The following is an 18,904-nucleotide window of genomic DNA, read 5'->3' as shown; positions in this document are numbered from 1 at the left end:
TCTAGTGTGTTGTTAAAAATGCTGAATCTTCAAGAGAAAATTGAAATCGTTTTAATATGCGGCGAGAATACCGGTCACCGACAAGTAGCTGATATTTTCAATGCCAGACATCCTACAAGAAATATTCATCAGGCAACAGTTAGTAGGATAATAGCTAAGTTTAAATCTACTGGTTCGGTTGACAGTAATTTTAGAAAAGCACATCAGCTTTCTAGACATACCGAAGAGGTGAAATTTGAAATATGTTTGGATGTCGTAGAACATGAAAAAAAATAAGTATTCAAGATATTGCAGATAGAACAGATGTTAACCGAAAGAGTGTACGACGTATTTTACACAAAAATAAATTTACGGCTCATAAACCGAAATTTATAAATACATTAAAAGAAAGGGACTTAGAATATGCGCTTGTATTTTTCTTTTTTGGTTCAAGGGAAAAAAGAAGAAAATTATCATTTTCCTTATCAAATTTTATGGACAGATGAAGCGACCTTCTCTTCAAATGGCGTTGTGAGCTCGCAAAACTGCAGGTGGTGGGCAAAAGAAAACCCACATTTCGTAATCGAATGTCGAGATCAATATTCGTTTAAGACGAATGTATGGTGTGGCATATTGAACGATCAAATTATAAGGACCATACTTTTTTATAAATAATTTAAAGTCTGCGGACTACCTACACTTTGTGAATACCGAACTATCTGAGGTTTTGGATAATATGCCCCTTCAAGTAAGAAATGTTCTGTGGTATCACCGTGATGGTGTACCTATCCATACCACAAGGGTGGTTAAAGAGCGTCTTTTGAAAATATTCAGGGGCAAAGTAATCAGTCGCAATTTGGAACACTTTTGGCCGCCTAGATCTCCTGATATAACCCCACTAAATTTCTTCCTGTGGAGTTACTTAAAACAAAAGGTGTATAAGCAAAGACCTTTTCGAGATATAAACCATTTAGAGGCAGTTATTCGAGAATGTGTTGTAAGCACGAAACCCCGTAGTATAAAGAAAGCAGTTAAAGATGTTTTAAAAAGGACAATTGATTGCATTGAACGTGGTGGAAGGTACACCGAAATGTGACTTTTTGTTTTGTATTTCTATTGGTATTTACGTGGTTCAGGCATATGTTTCGATTTGATTTAGTGTTCTTAATTTAAATTATAACTTTATTTTAACAGTTTTTTTTCGTAATTAGTAAATCAAAGTTTAACTGTTTGGAAAGTGCCGAAAAGTGTCATTTGGCATCATTTTCAAAGCACAACCTAATGGAGATATCAAAAGTTGCTTGAAGAGATGAACAAAAAAAAATCCCATTAGATGCGGACTTTATGTGTGACACTGTATATCTGACCTGCACCAAATTCGTGAACAGCAACATCACAATCAAGATAGAAAACAAACTTCTCCCGAGCAGCTCAAAAACCGATTACGCTCTAACAGTGATTCACAATAAAGGTGAAAAAGCTCTGCATGATCGAATCTTATGAATTGTCGGGTCGTATAGATGCTCTCAGATTGAAATGTTGGTCATTAATGGAATGATGCTGTCATTAAAGTGGAAATTTCGAACCTTGAGTATTTTCAGTATGCTCCCAAGGCTACCGTAGAGAATATTTAAAGACATGATCCACAAGTGTGATTCCAGGGCTACACATTCTGGCATGGTTTACTACAACTGAGGTTTGGAATAGCGTTTCTAGTACCTGCCAGGTGAGAGAGGCGCCTTTTCGAAATGTGTCACAGCAAAATCACTTCCCAAGCCAAACTTGTACGTTGCTCACACACCTGCAGATCATGTCAGGTTTTCAGCGTTTTGAAGAGTGTCACTTTTGTTAGCTAACCTGAAATATTGCTATCCTCCGTTGAAAAGCTAGATTTATTTGGTTGTGTTTGGAACAAGTGTGAGCTATAATGTACCCTCGCAGGTTGCAGTGAGGGATCGAATAGCCACACTGACTTTGGATCTTTTTGAATGAAAAAAGTGCGGTGAAATATGAAGAAGACACGGTATTTCTAAAGTATTCAGTATAAAACGTGAGACGTGTCAAGTCTGTGCGAAGATATTTCTGAGAAAAAACTGTATGGATGATTTCATTCAATTGTGGGTGACAAATCACATTTTCTATTTCAGTGTGGGTTTCAGTGGACATAATCAATCAGAAAGTGTGCAAATTTTCAGGTGAAGAAACCAAAATTCAAGAAATCTGAAAGCATTAAGGCAAATGTTGGATAATTAAACCATTATACATATAAACATCAATATCCAAAACGATCAATAATGTGGATATAAATAAAAAAAATGGATATTGGATAGTTGTAAGAGTTTTTTAAAAATGACTCACTGAAGTAGACTCACGCTAGGCAAATGTAGCCTGTTTTGTGATGTCCAAATCAGCATGGCATTTTACTTACATTTTCTTATGAATATAGATAAGATAAGGATAAGAGAGAGAATTCAAAATTTGGAATTATAACCGCTAAGTATGGTATTATTGTTAATTTTCGGTAGTGTTTGTGAAGTGCTTATATACACAATAAGTACAAATTATAAGTAATTTATTTCAGAATAAAGTTGAAAATTTTTCTGGGAGATTATTTACATACTTTTTCGCCTCTTTTTAAGATAGTTTGAAGGATGTTATATCTTTTATATTTTTAGGTATTTTGAATATTTTTGGACCATAAAGAAAAAAAATTATAGGTGACCATTTTAATAGAAAATTTACGTCCTGGTTCATTTTTGATAGAGTTTATCTTGAATGTTTCTGCGTGAAATCTGCTCGTTTATGGAACATCCTCATCAGCAGTGACAAGTGTATAGTGAATGAATATTTATCATATTGGATTCTTGATATAATTCTCTTGTTGGAAAGAATCAATTTTTTTAAATAGTTTTTAATAGAATATTTTGAGCGGTTTGTAATGGGCTAATCGCATTTTTGAATATTGCACCCCAAGCAGGAATACAATATTTAATTATAGATTCGACAAGAGAAGTATAGATTATTATAAGATTTTTTTTAGTATGTCACGTAGATCATAAAAAGTGTGCATTAATACTCTGAGCCTTTCTGTTACGAAGTTATTGATTTTCATCATTTATCGTAACCGTGACTACAGTTTATGTTTTTTCTGTAATAAAGTAGTATTTAGTATAAATACTACTTTATTAAAGCCACTTCGGTACATTAAAGCTGTAGCATAATATTCTCTATCGATCAGCATATACCATGTCACAGTAGAATGAATATTGATTGAGTATGGAGTTACAAAACCACATGATATCAAAACGGACAGAACTTTTGGAACAACTAATATTATGATCATCTCGAAGTATTTCTACCTCAGTTTCTCAATAAACATAATGCTCCTCTAGTTAAAGGAGTTATTTCACATAACACATTCATTAAAATGAAAATATAAAAAGCCAAATAAAAACATCACTGTTCCCTGTTGAAAACCGTAATCCAAAATATCCAATAACTCATTATAAGTGCACTGAGGTGTACTTGATGAGTAGCACCGACAAATATAGTTTGAAAATTTAAATTCATACGTTCGGTTGATTTATCTCTGCATATTTATGATACCTGAAACCAAAATTTAAAACAATACCGTTCGAATTATGGCTATGAATTTGTGATATTGAAATTTTTGATTCATCAACTTCATGCCGACATTATTTGGAGGTTTTTGGTGCTATGGGTAATTTGAATGATTGCCACTGAAAACAAATGAAAAACTACGGCTAGTTCAAGTGCCCAATCTTCTCTGGAATATACAAATAGTTGTAAATTATCGAAAGTAATGAAAGACAAGTATGTTCAATCCTAAATATTAATTTTATAAGTCTGACAAAAAAGAAATGACATTCTCACTAACGAATCAACATAAAATACACTCAAATTATCTTTCATCTTAACCCTTGTGTAATGATTATGAGTTTTATACTTTGATAGAATCAAGAAAACTCACCAGCGATTGATGTGAAGTATAAAAATAAATAAGTATTATTCTTTTTTTCTATTTGAGGTTTTAACTTTTGGTTCTGATTCAATGGTTGGTTTGTAAACGACTTCATCTGGATCTTATGCTCGTGTCATTATTACGCTCGGAAATATCTCTTTCGAGTTCAACTACAGTGATTTGAATGAAATATATTATCATATTAATAACATTATCTTTTATAGAATTTTCAATTACTCCAATAGTATCTTCAATATTGACCAAGGGATTATGATTAACGTGGCACATGACACTGAATTGTCATTCATATAAATGAGGTGAATACAATTTACTTCTCTGATCAAGAGGATTTTCAGTGTTATCAAAATCACAGGGTGTTTGACTTTCGTTTTTAAAAACTATAAAAACTTTCAGCGAAATGCGATAAATCATTGTTCGTCAACCAATTGTTGAGACATATTTCAGGAAACTAATCTTTAACTATCCGCAAAAAGTGGTTGTCATTCCAAAGGCATTCGTAAGTATAGAGTATGTCATATGAAAACGTACCAATCTTCATATTTCAACATTCAAGAAAAGCTTATGAACATTCAGAAACGCGTTGTTTGACTCAGGTCTAGAATCATATTACACTTCTGGTGGGTGAAAGAAGTGTTTCTGTTGGGAACATTAAAAAACAGTAAATTATATTCTCATCCATGATAATAACTAACCAATTTTCACAAACATTTTTTAATTCTAGAAACGTATTGCTAACACAAAAATGTTTGAGAAAATTGTTCAATCATCATCATGCCATTGTTACTGATTTTCATCAAGCAAGGGGTTAGTCAATTCATAAATTCGAACCAATCTTTATTCTTGCTTAAAATCTATTTCAAATGAATTCTACTCACCTTTACGGTTATTTCTTCTTGAATAATAAGATTCCTGAAATTCAGGAGGTTATTATTCGAGAGGTTATTGAATTCAATTCCCAGAAATACCGTATACTTGACCCTTTTTTCAGTACATGTCTGAGACAAATTTTGTTCAATGACGCATCAGTTTGTAACTAATGATGATTACCTATAATAATATTCAGTCAAATGAAAGTAATCTCACAATTCGAAATTTCAATTCCAAAATAGGTACTGGCATCAGACCTGTATTCAAGTTGGGAGTCTCCTATCCTTAGTGAGAAATTCATTACTGGCTGACGAAAACACTCATTTCCAGAAATATCATGGCATTTGACTCATCTTCTGCTATCAGATGAGATTTTTATACATACTGGATGGATTATAACATTAAACGATTGAAGTTGAAGTATTCAAATTAGTCTATGAAGGGTTCAAAAAAATCAGAAATATAAATAATCATTGAAAAATCAACGACTATTATTAATTATTTTTACACTACCGCTCGGTATAGCCTTTTCGAAGTGAAAATTTCCTTACCTACATTGGCTCAAAAACAGGACAATAAACGATATTCACCGCTAACTATAAAATTTCCAGATTACTCCGTTCCTCCAAGGACAAAATTGTCAATGAATCTCTGGGTATATATGAATTTTGATGCTCCGATTGCGATGGAACACCAGCAGCTTGACTGCATTAACCCTTCTCGATATCATATCATTTCTAGAAACATGTAAATTCGTTTTCCGATGGCATTCCAAGTTAGCATCCCAAATTTCTGCTACCGCAGTTGCCGGTTGATTGGTCAAACCATCAACACTGATATAAAAACTTGGCAAGTTGACATGGGTGTCACACCAATAGTTGATTCCACTTATGACTCGCTTACCTTTACGCAGTTATTTTTATCAAGTACTTCTCTTGGCTATTCACATTTTGTCTCCAAGCGAGGACCGCCTGCCCAATAGGCTAAAACAGCTGTCTACTAGTGGCTCTTAAATTGAAATCAGTATGGGTATGATCAGAAAAGTACTTCATGTTTTCAACCAATTTGATTCTTGACATTCAAATATGGGGATCCTCTTTGTTACTTCTTTGCAAACTTCATTTTAACGTCACTTTACTGAGTATGAAGACGTTGTTCATTCAATAATTTTTGTAGAGTTCCCGATGAAAAGACAATAAACGCCTAGAAAGCTTGAACAGAAAAACGAAAAACGTCCCTGACTGCTACACCCGATTTCATTCCATATATCTTGTAGACGATAGAGTGTCGGGTAAATTGTGGCAAAGTTGTGTATTTCATCGAATATAGCTCTTTTGGTTCTGAAGATATACAGAAGAAACCAAAAAATTCCAAATTATTTTTTTGTCTATATCTTCTTTATTCGCAGACATATTAAAAATATGTCCACATTTTGCTATTGGCACTTGATATGTGCTCTCAGAATATATCCATGAATCTTTTATACAGGGTGTCATCTGACTTGGGCCACCCCCATCTTTGAATTTTCAAATACGGACCTGTATTTTTGTTGTAGTTTTTGGATCGAAGACGTTCACTTCATACTGAGAAATTGAATTCAATTTTATATTTCGGGATTTTTCGGTAATATTCGATTATAGTTGTGTGAATTATTCCCTTTCAAATTACGGCCCATTTTTAGGTACCTATTCATATTTTTTCCATTGCTCTGAGCGTTTTCTACAATGATATTTTACCACATTGATTTGTAACTAACGTTACTGCAGTTTCGTCCTATAAGGACATTTTCAAACTTATATATTAAACTAAAAATGATTGATTACATTAGTCCTTATATAAACACCACTGCAGGTAAAAACAGATACCTAACTCAATTGAGTACCTCAATTTTCTTCACCTGTGACGATATGGATATGCTAATTTGAAAACTGGTGAGTAAACTAGATCGATTTAAACAGGTTGCACTCGCAATGTTTATGGTTGTGAATTTCCAAGGAATCCAAATAATTGAATTTGCATCCCTTCCTTGCATAGTGCAAAATTTGCGTATCGTTTAGATTCGGAAACTTGTGGTTGCCTCCCAAGGAATGGTTTGAAACCGTCGAATCATTTTTACCTAGTCTGAAGGACCTTTCATATTCAGCATACCGTTTCGAAAAATTTCAATCACATTGTCCTACAGAAAGACTTTTACACAAGGACACTTGAGCTTATGAACTCCAGATTTCTCCAACTTGTCCACTTTCTCTTTGACATTGAAAAGGAAATCAGTTACCCATTTCTTGATTTCTGATTGTTTGATTTGGGGGTAAATTAATCTGTAAGTAAATTTACGTCTTTGTTTTCTGACTAACTTCTCGATTGTGTCTATGTTGAAACCATTATTATGGCCAATCTGTGTAATTATTTCAATTTCCCTAGCTGGATTGTGAGGTAGTGAGAATGTGCTCTGTGCAACATTGAATTATAAGCTGCTAATTTATGACTGTCTGGATGGAATGAATCACTTGGGATGGTGATGTCTGTATAGCTAGGTTTTCTAAATACATTGAACTTGAATTTATTCTGATTGTGTGTACGGTTCAGGTCTGAGAAATTTATCTCTATCTCCGTTTCGAGTGTGAACTTAATTCTGTTTATAAAATTTGTTGTTGAACTGTAGGTAACTCTGATTAAGGCACATATTGGTAGCTGTTGAAATTTCAAAAGAAGTAATATAGTTTATTTTGGCTTGATATAATACAGGGTGAGTCAACAAGATTTCCGTGGCCAACCAAAGTTGTATTTTCTCAACCCAGTATGTGAATACCTCATTCGATTCCATATATTTTTAGCTTTCTAAGGAATTTTTGTTTTCAAATTTCCATTGCGGCATTGTCAAGTTACTCCTCTACAGACAATACTTTTTTAATTCACCACCCGCATGTCTACAGCAATTGAGTGGACTTTTTAGGATTAGTAAGTCAACATCACTATGATAATTTCTTGAATCTCAACTTTGGACCGGTCAAGTTTCATTCATTTTCAAACAGAGAAATGGAACACCCTGTATTTTTTTATTTGAATGGAATGTTTCAACATTTCACTACATTTTCGATCAGAGGAATACTATACGAAAAACTGATATTTTACAAATTATACCAAGTTGTAGTAATTGTTGTAACAATATGTATTTTCTTGCTTCCTCTTACTCAAATTCATTTATCGAATATTCAAACTAATTGCTAGTCCATTACCATTTTGATATTTATCCGCATGATGATATTCATCAGCGGTTTCAACGGTAAAAATGCGTAAAAAACCTAAAGAATATTTTCACTACTTTTTTCTTTAAAAGTCCAGTTATCCATGACTGACATCAAAAAATAAATTTCGGAATTTGTCAATAACGCCATGTGTTGAAGTTTCTTCCGCGTGTAGATTGAATCATTTTTATTTATGGATTATATATTGGAAGATGGTGCAAATGGTCTATGCTTTGGGGGAAAGTGACTGAAACTGCCTCCTTGCATTTAAGGTTTACAAAGAGAAGTTACCCGAAAGAAAACAATCAGACGAAAGGGCATTTCAGACTCTAAAAACAAGATTTGAAAGGAACTGGTAATGTCAATCACGAGAAGTTCAAACGTGTCTGCCCTGAAACAAATGAAGAGAATACATTTCAAATTGCTCTTCACCTTGTTGACTACCCGAGACCTGAGCAGGGAATTAGGATTTTCTCAAACCAGCGTGTCTCGAATGATACGAGCAAGCAAATTTCATCTTCACCACATGCAATTGATGCAAGAGTTAGAATTAGGAAATTAATTTTCTCGATATCATGTTATTTTCTGATGAAGCGAATTTTCATAAAAATGGAACTGTGAATCGGCATAACATGCATTATTATGCAACGGAAAACCCCCATTTTGTTCGTTGCCTGAACCATCAACAGAGTTGGTCACTGAATGTTTGGGGTGGAATTCTCGGAAAAAGTATGGGCATCTCACTGGAAGAAAATATGTAAGATTTCTTCAGCATGAGTTTTCGTTTTCATGAGAACGGGGTTCCTCATGGAAAAATACTTAGAATGTGGCTACAACAAAATGATGCACCACCACATTTTAAAACTGAGGTACGGGAATACATCAACGATCATTTTAATCAAAAATGGATAGGTAAGGGTGGGCCTATACCGTGGCTATCATTTTGAACATCTCTTGGACTCCTTTATTCAATAAAAAATTCAGGCGTTATTAGTCATGTTGAAAAAAAATTTTAGTAAGTAAACGTAAATAAATGAATTTTTTGTGGTTACAACAATTAATAAAACTGGGTATAATTTGTAAAATATCTGTTTTTCGTATAGTATACGTCTGATGAAAAATGTAGTGAAATAGTGAAACATTTCATACGAATGAAAAAATACAGGGTATTTATTCTATTTGAAAAAGTTGAATTTTGTCAGTTTGAAAATGAATGAAACTTAATCGGTTTTACCGAGCACCATATTTATTGAGATTCCCGAAATTATCATAGTGATGTTGACCAACTATTTCTAAAAAATCAGTTGATTGCTGTAGACATGCGGATGATGAATTAAAAAATTATAGTCAGCAAAATAGATTCATCTGGAATAACTTGGCAATGACGTAATGGAAATTAGAAAAAAAATCCTTAGAGACTTAAAAAAATATGGAATCGAAAGACTTATTCATATACTGGGTATATGAATAAGTCTTTCAAGTCGCTCAAGTGAGGTTTCACCAAAACCAGAGGCAAAAAAGCCCTGCACGGTTGAATCTTAGGCGTCGTCAGGTGTAGCTGACGTGCAAAAACCCTCATATGGAAAGGTTGTCGTGGGTATCAAGGTGGAAATCTTGCAACTTGACTATTCGACTACCTCATTAACAGATCATATACTTAGTGCCTGCCCCGCTGGGGACCGAATAAGGTCTTCAGAGTTCGACAGAGCCGTACTCTTACCATCTGACCTGAAAGACCACTCACCATATAAACTAATAGGCTTCGTTAAGAAGCTGGGTTTGTTTGGCCGAGTGAGAATAAACCCTTGCGGGTTGTAGTGCAGGGTCAAATAGACCCACTCACTATGGACCTAACCTAACCTATATACTGGGTATTCCGTTTAGAAAAAATAATGTTTGGTTAGCCACGCTCGGCTGAATCATCCAGTATGGAAGAAATTAATTTTGAAATATGTTACCAAAAGATAGAAATACAAATCCACTTTCTTGGGTGCTATGTCCGAGTATCAATTTCTGTATCTATATCAAGATCATAACAGTACTTATCTATTTATTTTTTGATTTTCAATAAGTTATTTTCCAGCAGCTTTTATACAGGGCATTCCAATGAAAACTTGACCTTCTGTAAGTCAGAAACGAGCTCGTAATCAAGATTTCAAAGAATACGTCAAATTTCATTTCTAGGGGGACTAATTCTGATATGGAACTCATACTCGAAACTTCACACCCCTGCGGTCTGCAACTACTCCCCCCATTTTTTTCAATGCCATGGAGGATCGATGGATACATCATTTGAAAGGTCCTTCGTCCCTCAATTACTTCTGTAATTTTTTTCGAAATTGGTTCGAAATTAGTTATTGAGAAATTGCATGTTGAACGTTTTATAAGAGAAAAACAGAAAATTCGCTGTCGCTCATTTTATTGAGGAAATCAACAGAAGTAATATCAATGGCAACACAATCAACGGATGAAGTATTCAAAATGACCTTTATCTAGTTCCATACAATAATGCAGTCTACTACAGTCTACAAGTGAAACTTGAATAAAGTCAACAAAAAATAAATGAAATAAAATTAAAAAGTTGAGAAATTCCAAGCCAAGTTAATTCACGACGTTTCGATTGTTAGTATCCACAATCGTCTTCGGGTGATGACTGGACTGATTCCTCCGTGAGCTGACTATTTATAGGTCATTTATACTTTCACTCATCTCTGCTTTCCTTTTTCCGCTTCTATGATTTAGTGGGAGATGACCGTTTGGGGACCATTTTTCGCTTGATTATGGATTTCCATATATTATGTATCTCTACGCTAGCTGAGCTGAATACATTGTTGGATAACATATATGCGGCTTCTTTGAATTTCCTCCTAAACCAATGTTCCTCTTTGTGTATGATCTCAGCTTGCGATCATTCGATATTATAATGATAGCTCCAAACATGCTCTGCTATTCCTGGTTGGTTACCTAGTTCACGGTCAGATGGGGTGTTGACAAACATGTTGTTTATTGTTCACTTCTACCTAGTTCGAGGAATGATATTCTGAAAGGAATTAGATTTTCAATTATCGAAAATCATCGACTTCATGTTGATGATAGACACTAGCTTGCACTAACGAGTGGCCAAACAGCCTTAAGCCGATCTGCATGTGTGTTCCAAATTTAAAACCGATTCTGGTAGTTGTATCGCCTACCGCATATGCGGGAATAACTTCAGTGAAGAATCCTGCACCGACACCTGTCGGATATAATACAACGCCCTACGTGGTATTAGCCAGGGGAGTAGTTGTCTTCTGATAGGTGTCAGTCCATTGAACTACAGTGTTGGTAATTTGAGACAGAAACAAATTTTCCTATTAGATGGTTTAAAATTACTATGAAATAAAATACAAGTGACAATTAAAAATTGAACAATTGACAAAAAAATAAAATTGAAATTAAAAGATTTCAGGCCAAGTTACTTCACGGCGTTTCGATTGTTGGTCGGGTGGACTTATTCGTCCGAGAGCTGACTATTTATAGGTAATTTTAGTGCTTTCCCTCTTCCCTCTCATTGCTTCATTTATTTTGAAGACAAAATGAGAAAAAACCAAGAAAGTACTTGATGAAAATAGCTGCGTAAACCTAAGCGAAACATAAGTGGAACCACCTATTGGTGTGACACCCAAGTCAACTTGCCAAGTTTCTTATGTCAGTGTTGGTGGTTTGACCAATCAACCGACAACTGCGGTAGCAGAAATTTGGGAAGCTAACCTGAAATGCCATCGGAAAACGAATCCACATGTTTCCAGAAATGATATGAAATCTAGGAAGGTTATTGGTGTCAAGCTGCTGGAAAATAATTCCATGAAAATCAAAAAATGAACAGATAAGTACTCTTTGATCATTCCCATATTGATTTCAATTCAAGAGCCACCGGTATACAGCTGTTTCAGCCTATTGGGCATCGTCAGTACCGTGCAGGCGGTCCTCGATTGAAGACAAAATGAGAAAAAGTACTTGATAAATATATATATATATATATATATATATATATATATATATATATATATATATATATATATATATATATATATATATATATATAAACAGAAGTTAATATCGGACATAGCACTCATGAAAGTGGCAAACCATAGACACGTGTTTCGGGCTTTTGGTAGTTTTCTTGTGAACACGAGATCTATCAACTGAAACCACAAATGTGCGGTTGGCTCCTGTTGGTGGCTCCGTGCATTTGTATTTCTATTTTTTGGTAACCAAGTGTTGCCCATCCTTACACTTGGCTGCACCATACTGATGATGGGCCAAAAGCCCGAAACACGTGTCTATGGTTTGCCACTTTCATGAGTGCTATGTCCGATATTAACTTCTGTTTCTATATCAAGACACTCAATAACTTTCATATTTGTATAATTTCCTGGACCCGGATGTCACGCAGGTAGCTATAGCTGCCTCCGTGGTGATTTTGATAGTTTTCTTGTGAACACGAGATCTATCAACTGAAACCACAAATGTGCGGTTGGCTCCTGTTGGTGGCTCCGTGCATTTGTATTTCTATTTTTTGGTAACCAAGTGTTGCCCATCCTTACACTTGGCTGCACCATACTGATGATGGGCCAAAAGCCCGAAACACGTGTCTATGGTTTGCCACTTTCATGAGTGCTATGTCCGATATTAACTTCTGTTTCTATATCAAGACACTCAATAACTTTCATATTTGTATATATATATATATATATATATATATATATATATATATATATATATATATATATATATATATATATATATATATATTTCAATATTAAATTCTACAAAAAGGATTTGAAGCTGGTCAACCTGTTGTCTGCCTCTTTATACGGTCAGAGCGTCTTAACTCAGGTATTTCAGGTACTTTAGGAAAATTTGCCTGTATTTGTTCTGCATCAGGTACTCTTCTTTGTGTTAGATCTTTCTAGGAATGTGTATGGTTTTGTTTAATATATTGAATGTGAGGTCTTGTTGTGTTTTGATTTTTATTTGTTCCTCGATAAGTGATTTATGATTGTTAAATTTATGGATGTTCAAGTTTTCCCAAATGTCCATGCGGTTTCCCTTGTTGACTTTTTTATGAGTTTTATGTTCTCTGGTGGGGGGAAATTATGTTTGTTTTGTATGTATGGCTTATAGGTTCTCAGATATGATGTTTATACTTTCGTTGACTGGTATGTTGAGAACCTAAAACACCAAAACATAGACAAAACCTACATTAACCAAATGGAACACAGTCTAAATACAATACTTAATCAAAATTATTTCGAATCTGAAGGAAAAATTTATAAACAAACAGATGGACTAGCGACGGGATCCCCACTATCTAGCATTATATCCGAAATATACCTGCAAACCATAGATGAGAAAATCTTAACAATAATAAAAACACATGTCAAGTTATTAACCCACAAATGTACTATTGATTTCTTTGCCATATTCGTGCCGAAATATGCAAATTTTATTCTGAGTCTACAACAGAAACTCTATCATCTACCGGATTTTTTTTTGTCGAAAATGCTACTTTCAGCTTTTTTTTCTGGTGTCAGTTTCGTTTTTCTGAAATATCAATCATGTATTACATGATTGTTCTTCTTACAGATTGAGCAACTTCTTTGCTTCTGACAGTTTTCAGCAAAATGACACATTTGAAGCATTTTAAGATTATTTTTTTTTGGAATCCTGCTTTTCACTTTTTGTTGGTGGGATCTTGAAGATTATCATTTTCATTTTCAAGAACAAAACACAAGCACTACAGGAAAATCCTTAAGGCTCTCTCTGGCACTGAAGATTTAATCCATTTGGAAAAACATTCCCATATAAACGCAGTTCTGCAGATGAAAGAGTTCTTGAACAGAAATGTTCAAGGTGTACTGAGTGGAATCTCAAAACGATGAGTAGCCACAGTCCGTGTCGTATTTTTGATATGTGCCGCTCTTGGTGGAATCAAATGTGCCAAGTCACTTGAACACTTCCCGTGAGAGTATATATAGAGAAGATACAAATCTCTAACCTTCCTTAGATGTTCCAGGGTATCACGGTTGCACGTGCTGTTCGAGTCTCCAATCAAGCAGATAACTTCTTTCTGGATGGAATTCAGCAACTTCATTGTATGAGAACAAAACTCCAAAGAAGCAGAAAGCGGAATTGTCTGACCTGATACCAGTATATCCTATTCGGAGACTCTTATCTTCTTGAAGAAAACTGATGCCTGGAATTTTGTGGCATTCAATTGAACCTGGTTACTTTCACCCCAATTCGAAATCATTTCTAGATCCTCATAAAGATTTGCAACCTCCTGTTGCCGGTGAAGATGTGCCTCCGTGGCCGATGTCAGCAAAGCAATATATTGGATTCTTGGTTTTTTCCAATAAGGTGTTGATGTACAATAGAAAGAGGTTGGTGACAATATGAATCTCCAGGGAACCCCAGCGTTGATGGTGGAAGTATTCAAGAGATATCCATCGACGGCCACTTGCAGGAAACATTATTTCAGTAAGCTGAAGAGCCATACATAAAAATGATCCGACAAGCCATAGCATCAAAGTTTGACCAGCAAACCCTCATGTCATACACGGTCAAAGACATCAGACATATCAAGCGCAACAGCTCTTGATTCTCTATGTGTCGCGATTGCGTTATTTCAAATATGGTTGACATATGATAGAAAGTCACCTGTTGATCTTTGTTTCCTAAAGTCATATTGATGGTCGCTCAAAATGTTTAAGCCCTCCAAATATTTGAGAATATGAAAGTTTACAACTCTCTCCATCATTTTTTATATCAACAACAGCAAAGTGTTTGGTCTATAGTTATTTGGAAGATTTTTCTTGCCGTTTTTGGGAATAGGCTAAACGTGAGCAATCTTCCAACGAAAAGGAAAAACCCCTTTCTTATAAGATTGGCTGGAAAGTCTGCAAAATACTGGTGCGAGTTCATTTGCGCACTTTTTAAATACGACGACGGGCACTTCATTGGGGCCAGACGCCTTGTTAATATTGATCTGTTTCAAAATTCGCCTGAGTAGACCCTGTCGAAAAGTAATTTCCGGAATTGTGGATTCTAGTGTGGAAATAGTGGGTGGTGCTTTTCCCAGAAAATCGACTGTGGAGTGGGACGCAAATTGTTCAGCTAGTAGATTTGCTTTTTCTTCAGCTGTTGTTGCAACAAACCATCCGCTTATGTCTTGACTCGAAATTTTGAGTCAGTATGTCAGGCTTCCAACTTTACTTATATGTAAAGAAATAACACTATTTTCATCATACGTTGAGTTGAAGAAATTCTTAAGTAAGCTGCACTTTTGTTCTTCAGTGTTCTTATCGAAAATATTAATCAGTTTTTCGACCATCTCATTACATGTTTTACTGTTGATTATGTGCATGCGAGTCTTTTTGTAATATTCTCCAGTAATATTCATTGATTTCTGTGCTCTCGACGATTCCAGCATCTCGACGATTCCATTTTACTTTTTCACTTTCATCATGAGATGGCAAAAACTTCTGTTTCACTGAAAATGTCCCATAAAGCATAAGTTTTGGATATAATTGTTATTTGAAACTGGTACGATTCATTGTTTGTTAGTTTTTCGACCGCGTCGTCCTGAGCTACAGTCGCCATTTTGTTTTCAGTGGTCACTGCTTTTAATTTTTATGATTGCGTCCTTTTTACACTTTCTGCTTTCAACTGAAAGTGCCTGGGCCCATAACCTGTTTGGTTTTTACTTTCAAATAGACATAACTCCAAAATGTAATTGGTTTTATTAAAAATTAAACAAAATTATACAAGCAAGCAGCATTGACTGTCAGTCATACAATTCAACTTCATACTACTTTATTCATTTTGCCACAGCACTCAAAAATCAAAATATATTTCTCTGCTTCTTCTCATTCATCGACATATGACAGAACACAAATTAACTTAAAACAATTTGCATGTTATGATAACAGAAGACAGCAAGTCTATTAGATTCAACAATTACAATAGAACATGAGAATAGTTCAACATTTTATACTAATATAAATCAATCTGTTACAAAGACTGTATTATCAACTTTACCTAAATGTTTTGTTGTACATATTTTTGATGGTTTTTCCACCATTTGCACACAACCTCATGGACAATGTAAAGAGTTTTTATCACTATGTGAATACACATCAACAGCTGGTTAACGGAAAAACAAATTTTGAACAGATTTTTCAAAAAGATATATTTTTAGTGTTGTAATTTCCCTGTAACAGAATGGAAAAGAAATTTTTCAACATCTCAGGAGAATTCTTATGAGGGTCAAATTTCGATCAACCTGTATATGGATAAAAAGGCATCTCTGAAATCGGAAATCACGTGACTAAGCGAAGGAAATGTCAAATTCAAAATTTGGACATGAAATTATTTATTTCATGTATAAATCTAACAGATAAAATTGGTAAACTACTATCAATCAGAAATAAGATTAATGTATCTATTGTGGAAAATTGAAAGAGATAGAATAAAACTATTAAAATTAGTTAGAAATGAGGAAATGTTTGAAAATGAGAGTTGTCAAAATTTTCCTTAGGTATGAATATTAGATGATGCTTAGAGAAAATTGAGATATTTAGAAATAAGTAGGAATATACGAAATTTCAAATAGATAAAAGAGAAATGTAGCTAAATTTAGATATTGAAATCAAGTTTTTAAGTAGATTTTAATTAGAGATATGTAATTTCAAACTCTGAAATTGTGAAAATTATTGGTTGGTATCCAAGCAGAGTGGAATATTGGACATTATTTCGTCAAAAACTGAATTGTTTTCTGAGCTTTGAGAGAGAAGTCACGCATTTTGATGCTACGAAATTTCAGGAAAATTACAGAAAAACAGTTAGAAAACAAATATAAAACAAATTGTTGCTTAAAATTTAACATAATCCAATACAACCTACTGTAATAGCCAATCCAAAAAGTGAAAAAAAAAAACAAGAAAACTGCCTACCATACATTCCCGTTTTCCAAAGTCCAATTCTAGATGTTCCATCAAATAGTTTTGATGGTAAACATCACTGCACGAATAAAAGGAGAGAATTCATCCATGAACGATTAGAATATGTATGTATGTGTATTTTTTTTCTGTTAACCAGTTGGGCAGTTATTGATTGACACTTGTCATACATCTATAAGATCACGTTTTTCGTGACTAACCTATAAAACTAATATTCTTAAATGAACCATTCGGTATAATCAATATTTCAATTAACATTCAAATGTTTCTACACTGTTTGTGTATATACAGGGTGTCCCTGGACTTCCTCTTTTCCTCTCGGGAATGTATAGATGGGGTCAAAATATCACCAGTACTTCATATAACTTTTTTTCCTAAAATCCTTCGTTACCAAGTAACGGGCCCTCGAAGTTACAAAATGAAAAATGTTTTTCTTTGATAACTTTTCAAGTGAATATTCAAAATCATCCAAATTTTGGTAATTGACTAAACAAATGAATTCCGTCGATAAGCTTTCATGCAGGAGTCAGTTGTTTTGCTACAAAGTCAGGAACGGACTACCCCCGATGGTCCACACCCCAAAACTTTGAAATGACAGATATTTTTCAATATTTTTCAACAAAATAAGGTTACTTGGACAATTTTATGAATAAAAGTATTCGTGTGGAAAGTCGATCGGAGCAACGAGTCTTGATAAAAATGTAGTTCTACTCGACGACATCAAACCCGCTCGTCCACCATTATTTGAAATGAATAATTATCAAAGCAGAAATAATAATGATAACGTTAATTCAACAACATTTATAACAGGAATAATACAAAGTATGCTAAAATGAAGTCGTAAACAAAAAGTACAGTACCTATATGAAAGTTTAAGTCACAATTGTGATAGCAGATATTTTTTCAAAAGAAATATCAAGTTCTGTAGATTCGTGGTGTTTTTAAACTAACAAGCTACTCTACTATGAAATATCGAATTCATTCCATATTTTGTATGTACATAATACGTGTGGAATAATCACGTTTCGTGTTGATCACATATCTGATTCTCATGAAACTCAACATTCGAATGTTTCAAATTCTTCTTCACAGCTAATTCTTCTTCACAGCTAAACTGTTGAGGAGTTTCACTGATAATTATAATTTTATGGGAGAAATTCTTTAACACGAATCTAAATTTAGCTGAAAAAACGCACATCGGAAAAATATTTACTATACTAATAAAAAGCAAACGAATGAACTACAAAAACGGCTGCACATGATCAGGTGGAAAATATCCAGGGAATAATATTTCTTTCACAGATGTTGACGAAAAAAACCTTTTAGAAAGTTTTGATAAAAAATGAGAAACTGGAATGCGATTTTGTTTTGTTGAGTGGTGCGTTGTCATATGACTATCATTGTATTGTCAATATTCTATAGGATATTTTGAATTTTTTTGATATGGCCGAACAGTTTACATTCAATGAATATGCAGATATGCATGTATTTTATGGACGAGCATTTTGTAATGATGCAGAAGCTCGTCGTCTGTATTCCGAGCATTTTCCCAATCGAACGGTACCGTCAAGAGAGACATTCGAGCGTGTCGATCGCAGCTTGAGGGAGACAGGTATGTAATAATTGATCATTAATTTGAGCACGTTGTTTTATTTCGATATTATTGTAGGTACAGTTTTGCCAAAACGAGGTGATGAGGGCGCTCCTAGGACTGTACGTACCGTTGTATTGGAGGAAAATATTTTGGAAGCCGTCGCTGATGATCCTTCAATGAGCATCAGAAATCTATCAGAACAGTTCCATACATT

The sequence above is a fragment of the Leptinotarsa decemlineata genome, unplaced genomic scaffold, assembly GCF_025532065.1.
Source record: "Leptinotarsa decemlineata unplaced genomic scaffold, Ldec_3_MD MMD2_tig00026307_RagTag_RagTag, whole genome shotgun sequence".
NCBI classification, from domain to species: domain Eukaryota; kingdom Metazoa; phylum Arthropoda; class Insecta; order Coleoptera; family Chrysomelidae; genus Leptinotarsa; species Leptinotarsa decemlineata.
This window is presented reverse-complemented; position numbering follows the sequence as displayed.